Here is a 6,769-nt window from a genome sequence, read left to right as displayed (position 1 = left end):
ATATATAACCCTATATCTGACTCTTTTAGTCTTAGGACTTACAAACAACCGTTATGTGAACAAACTATAATACTCTCTTTAGCAACTTTGTTGCGAGAGTATAAAAAGGTCTATTATAATTTGAGACATACAGCAATCTTTTCGAAGCATTGCACAGTAGAGTGCAATATTTAAACGGTAACGATGAAGTATATATATTTCGAACTGATCTTTCCTAAAAAATAATAAAATTGCTAAATATTTGGAATAGTGAAATAGAACTGCATCCAAATGCACAGTGTAATGAATTAAAACTGGCTCAGTAATCATTCGATGAATAGTATACCACGGGCATCCCAACAGACTGATGCCATAACCTTGCCAGCCGATTTTTTGTCTTGCCACGCAAGAGAACTGTTTCATAATATGCAGTCCACTAGGCTGACTRTCGACTCGMCTCGATTGATTTCACTGGTACACTCCCCAAATTAAATTTTCCCTCAAAAACCAATGTTTTCTTAATGCACGAAATGCATTTTGATTAATTTTTTTGTAAACTAAGACTAGTTGCTTCACCAAAAATGCGATATCTCCTTAACTACTACATAGTTATAATCTAAATAATAKAAATAATATATATTAGTTGTAGTACCTATGTATCAGCCACAGTAAAACGTGGCTAGAGGACCCGTCCAATATATGTATATATTCATGTTGACGAAGCGAGTTGATTTCCGAGTAATTGTCTGTTCGTGTATCAGTACAAGCGATAACTAGTGGAGAAATATCATGTGGAAACTTGGTAAACATGTTTGGTGTTGCAGATAGAGTCGGAACTTTGCCACGGCCATAAAATGCCATTGAATGAAAAATGAAAGACGTGGCCGATGTCTAAGAGGTTGAAAATTCATATCTAACGAACAGCTTAATATATTTAAGTGAACCAAGCAGAAAAAAAATATTTATACCATCTCCTCACAGCGTGAAAATCGATAAAAACACGCCCATACCCCGTGTAAAAGTTATGCTAAAATCAACCAAAACACCGTTAACTCACTACTTTTAATCAAAAGTTCTATTGAAAACGATAACTCTGTGCGAGCACTAGTAGAACACAAAGTAGGCAAAAGTATCATAACTAAGCACYTAAGATATAGAACTATAATTTGGCATATGAGATTGCAGTAGCAAGGGGCAACTTTGGGGGAAAAAAAAAATTGAAAAAGTGGGCGTGTCACGGCCCTCTAATAAGTTTAATGTAGATATCTCTTAAATCACTTGACATGAAACCAATACATGAGTGGTTTCAACGTTTTCGAAGTGGTCATGAGGACAAAAATGGCGATCAACTCGTGGGCCAATAAAAATCCGTGATCACCGGAATTTCCATCGAAATTGTGCGTAAATTCATCAAAAATCAGTCAAAATCATAATTGAAATTCATGGAAATGGAATTGAACATCTCCAACACATCGATTGACCGATTATATTACCAAAAATCACATTTTAACCATTAACCACTCCCCGTATTCACTTCATATGGCACCGTACGACTTCTTCCTTTTCCATTCAAAAGCCTATAGTTGACTTTCTACCGAAAATTATGGTCAACGTGACAGTATAATGTTTGTGYGCTACAAATACTTTGAAAAGAGTCAATATTTCTCTCCCGTAGGTCCGATATACAAATTTTTGAACTTCGCGTTGAATTTAATATCTTAGTRTTTAGTCTATGACCTATTATATAAGTTCATAAGGTTCCAATTTGACTGTTATTCATTCACGATTTGTCCRAATAATTAATATTGAAATCTTTCGCAATATTTTGAAGTCACGTTTTACTAAACTCTGATCTCCTTCTCGACTTGAGTGACGAATTCAAAAATCATAGATTTCCATAACTGGTAAAGGAGTTCTTAAATTAAAAATGGGAAACTAACCCGACTTTATTTTATAATAACAAATATAAATACCTTTCACTRAAACCCATTTTGTTGGTAATAGCTAAATTAAGAAAAATTAAAAGTTTCCAATAAACTTAACAGTAAGTTTGCAACTCGAGTTGAACGGCAATTCAAGTTAATATTTATCAACTTCAATTCAATTCACATTCTTTCACAAAAAGAGAAGAGAAGATATAGGCCCTAACCCGATTTTGTTTATTTCAACACAAGGGTACATTATTATCAGGAAACTCTCTTTGCAAAACAAGAAAAAACGTTAACTTCGGCTGCACCGAAGCTAATATACCCTTCACATGTGCATTTCTTTAAGTAAATGTGTGTCCAGTTTCTATGGAAGCTGTACGCTATAGTAACCCGATCTGAAAAATTTTTTCGGAGATTATATTATTAAATTTCGTAAAGATACCACTTCAAATGCTAAAGTTTTCCATACAAGGCCTTGATTCCGATCGTTCGGTTTGTATGGCAGATATACGCTATAGTGAGTCGAACTGAACAATTTTTTCTGATATTATGTTATTTCTATAAACAATAACTCATACATCAGAGATCACATTGTTGTCTTAGAAAATAATCTATACCAAATTTCGTGAAGATACATCGTCAAATGTGAAAGTTTTCCATACAACAATTTGATTCCGATCGTTCAGTTTATATGGCACCCTGTTCAGGGTATAAAAATAAGAAAATATCTGAATATTTTCTGTAAAAAGTCAGCCATAGGCACTCAGGTCCATATCTTCGGAATTTAAGGCGCTTGCTCCGACAAGACGAACCTGAAGGCACTCTTTGTGCAAAGATTTGTTGTGATAACTTCATGCGTTATTAATTTATTTACAGTGAAATGCAAGAATCATAACCGTTATATGGTTTTTATCCGAATTTACCCATTTTCATAGCGTCTAAGGAGGTAACGAAAGGATTCTCCCTCAGCAATTGTGTTAACAGAACTTTAGAACTTTGTGAGATGCGTAAGATACGTGTTTTAAACATATAAGAGTATGGGGCCGTGCCCACTTTTTAAAAATATTCAGCCCTCTGGTAATGTTTACTAATGCGATCTCTTTTTTTGATTTTTAGCTTCCTTATAGCATTTTTTAAGATTTCAGTTAATAGCGAACAGTATACATATCCCTCTGGACTAGATTTATGTGTTACAAAAAACAGTAGGCCATAGAAACTGATATTTTTTGGAGATTCATGTTCCGAAAGTATAAAAATCATATAGAGAAGGTAATAAAAAATCAATTTTTGCAAAATATGTTAGTTTTTAAGAACGCATTGCGGGAATTCAGGTGTTCGTCTAACCTTTATTAATTATACCCTAAACAGGGTATATTAAGTTTGTCACGAAGTTTGTAACACCCAGAAGGAAGCGTCGGAGACCCTATAAAGTATATATACATAAATGATATGTATGTTGAGCTGAGTCTATTTATCCATGTCCGTCTATCTGTCTGTCCGTCTGTCTGTCTGTATATATATGAACCATTCCCTCAGTTTTTAAGATATCGTTTTGAAATTTTGCAAACATCATTTTCTCTGAACTATCTGAACGATCGGAATCAAGTTCTTGTATGGAAAACTTTTGCATTTGACATTGTATCTTCACAAAAGTTGGCACAGGTTATTTTTTAAGGCAGCAATGTAATCTCCGAAAAAATTGTTCAGATCGGCTTACTATAGCATATAGCTGCCATACAAAACGAACGATCGGAATCAAGGGCTTGTATGGAAAACTTTCGCATTTGACGTGTTATTTTCATGAAATTTAACATGGATTACTCCGAAAAAATTGTACAGATCGGATTGCTATAGCATATAGCTTCCACATAAACTGAACACATAGTTACTAAAAGAAATGCACCTGTGAAGGGTATTTTAGCTTCAGTGCAGCCGAAGTTAACGTTTTTTCTTGTTTTTCTCTCAAATCATGTATTATTAAGAATTATGATGATCTCACATTTGTGTATTTGTTAAGCAAAGCTCAGCCATGCAACAGTTAGGTAGTGTGTTAAAAAAACTATTTTCATTTACTTTATTTATGCCACAAAATTATTTAATAATTTCAGAAATCAGAAATCATTTGCTGGAATTAGCTTGTTATCTCTACTACATTGCCAAGACCACCGAAAGTAGCCATTGTTAAAAAATAAAACATCAACAAACGTGAAGAACACGCAAATGCAACAAAACTTGGCACTAACTGTGATTCTATTATTTTTGGCAAATTGCCAAAGCAATTTAGCTGCTTTGAAATAAAACCCGCTCGCTGGAATGGACGTAGACTAGCTAGAGCAAACCAGTAAACACACACTCAATCRTTCAATAATACACGGCAAGCAGAAATAACCTGCCAGATTGTTGCTCGGTGGATCCCGTTGTCTATTGAGTTGTCGCATACGCGATGCCACAGATAAACAAAACGCCGAGCGGATACGACACAAATTGGAAATGCATATGCCAGCATTGGCGGAGCTTGCGCCGATATCTGCGTGAATATTGTAAAATAAATATAACGACGTTTATGTGTACTTGTGTGGTAGCGTGCATGGCTTGGGACGTGCTGCACACTATCTTCACTCTAGTATTTTTTACACTTCCGAACTTTTGCCAAAAGTCGCTGACAACGGAGCCAGCATTTAGGGGCCAGCATCAAAAAATAATACATGCATATATACACACATGTTGTGTAGGTAACTACTTTTGCACTGCATGCTGAGTAATAAATTCATAACTTGCATTTACACAAATATATTTTGATGTTCGGGCTTAAATACCTAGAAAAGGTTTGTTTAAAGGGATTGTTACTGCTCGCATTGTTGCAAGCTCAGCATAAAGAATGGAAATTATTTTAGTGAAGATATTTTTTATTTCAGTTTCAATTTCCTTCAATTGCCATCCAAACGAGAATTGTAGCGAATTTTCATAAACATCCTTTTTTGCCTTCATTTTTATTTGTGTTTCTTTTGTTGCTATTCTATCACAATTTGATAATCGCCCAGCACATTTTTCACCAGCAATTCAATTTGCTCCTATCGCTGGTGCAAAGGCAACGCAGCTTTGCACTCAATAAATTTTCATGGCAGTCTATTAAAAAATCTCTTTTCGCTATCAAACAATGTACATTTTCCCTCCACAGCAAGCAGCCTTACCATTAGTTTTTGTCCAGCATAAATGTTGCGCAAGTGGCTAGTACCGAGAAGGAGTTGGGTGGCAAGGGAGTTAGTCGTGCGACTTTTATTATTATACACCCAGCTTTTTACGTGCTTCACATCCCCAGCTCAAATAGAATTCTTTGTCGCAAGCCGTAATTCCATTTTCACTTTTAAACACAATTTTTTTTCCAACCATGTTTACCTAGTTTGGAATTCTCAATTTTTGATAGTTCAACCTTCCGTTATTTTAATTTGGCCTTCTCATTATTTTGTTTACACAACTCTACGTTCAAATTCCATTGTATTCTTAAATACTTTACTAGCTATCCGCTTTATAGTAGCTGCTAGGAACCCTTTGCTCACTGAGCCCTTGTGCAAACTGAGACGGAAAATTTTCAGCCTTTTATTCAATTTTGGGTATTTTTATTTTACTCGGTATACATTTATTCATTTATTTTATTACCGTTGTTCGCACAAAAGCTCACTTGCATCTAACCTTGGCAACAAACACTTCACCGTTGCTCACTGTGCTATCCGTTACAATTCAGCTACATTTTTCGCTTTAGTTGCGTTCGTATATGAATTTTTTATAAGCCCATTTGTGAGCGAAAACACTCTCGAAAATGGGGCTGTTGACGAGAATACCAAAATACGGCACTGAAAGCAACTTGATTTACGATACGTCCCGACCGCGCACTGCTCCGCTGCATTTAAACCGTCCGCACCGACACGTACCGCTCGCGCACACCGTTAACTTCAATTCAACACTACTTCCACTAGACGGCTCTAAAACAATGCGGCATAGCACTAGGCGCTACGCAGCATATGCGTGTTGTCAATACTGCTGAGAGGCGCGCGTAGTGTGACGCACTAAAACTCACTTAAATGAAATTTTTCGCCCGCATCTTCACATTACGGTACATAAAAGCCATACGCAGCGGTGTGAGTATGTCAGTTTTATGTAAATGCAAATCCTTTTACACACACGACAGGACTAACGCACACCCACACAACCTAAGCATTAACCGACCACCAGCATCAACATTGCCAGCTCCACCAATATTAATGCGATTTATTCTCAAATAGTCACAAATCCGAAAGCCCAAAAAGACCACAAACACACGCGTCCACAACGTTACGGTAGTATTAGTGACAATTGAGGTGGTATGGGAACGGTTGTTGTTGTTCACCACTGATACACACTATGTGTGTGCTTTAAGCCAAATCAAATCACTAATAACACACAGAGGTCCTCACTTAGTACATCCTACTATATGTCTGCTTCACCTCTATTTCTGGCCTTCTTCTATCTCTCTTGTTTCTATTTGTTTCGCTATTATCCGCTAAGTGCGTCCAAACTGTTCGAAATGCCGGCTATGACTGACTTCTAAAATCGTTTTCACAGCTTTGTATCATCTTCATTGCTCGTTTAGCAAGCACAATGCTACGGGCTGAGACTGCGGCAGCGACTGAGACGGCGACGGCAACGTTGTTGTTCAGTGCATGTCGTTGATATTAGCATGCATTGCTGCCATCATAGTTCACAACAACGTTTCGTGCTGTTATTATTGTTACTGGCTATGTTTTTGTCAACGCTTGCTTTGCTATTCTCGGCTATCAGCTGTTAGCTTCGCTGTTGCTGCCTCCGGTGCCTCTGTCTTTGTTACT

At 36.6% G+C, this 6,769-nt stretch overlaps 1 protein-coding gene across 8 annotated transcripts in view; it reads right to left on the bottom strand.

Annotated features, from left to right (window-relative positions):
• LOC108969803 (Down syndrome cell adhesion molecule-like protein Dscam2) overlaps positions 1-6,394 on the bottom strand; it is a 138,771-nt gene extending 132,377 nt beyond the window's left edge. For all 8 annotated transcript variants that reach the window (XR_001993425.1, XR_001993426.1, XM_018934733.1 and 5 more), the window contains exon 1: positions 5,099-6,394. The gene's annotated coding sequence lies outside the window, so the exon portion shown is untranslated. The remainder of the gene's footprint in view (positions 1-5,098) is intronic.
• Positions 6,395-6,769: the final 375 nt, after the last annotated feature.

The sequence above is a fragment of the Bactrocera latifrons genome, unplaced genomic scaffold (assembly GCF_001853355.1).
Source record: "Bactrocera latifrons isolate USDA-ARS-PBARC rearing strain unplaced genomic scaffold, ASM185335v1 scaffold_266, whole genome shotgun sequence".
NCBI classification, from domain to species: domain Eukaryota; kingdom Metazoa; phylum Arthropoda; class Insecta; order Diptera; family Tephritidae; genus Bactrocera; species Bactrocera latifrons.
This window is presented reverse-complemented; position numbering and strand designations above follow the sequence as displayed.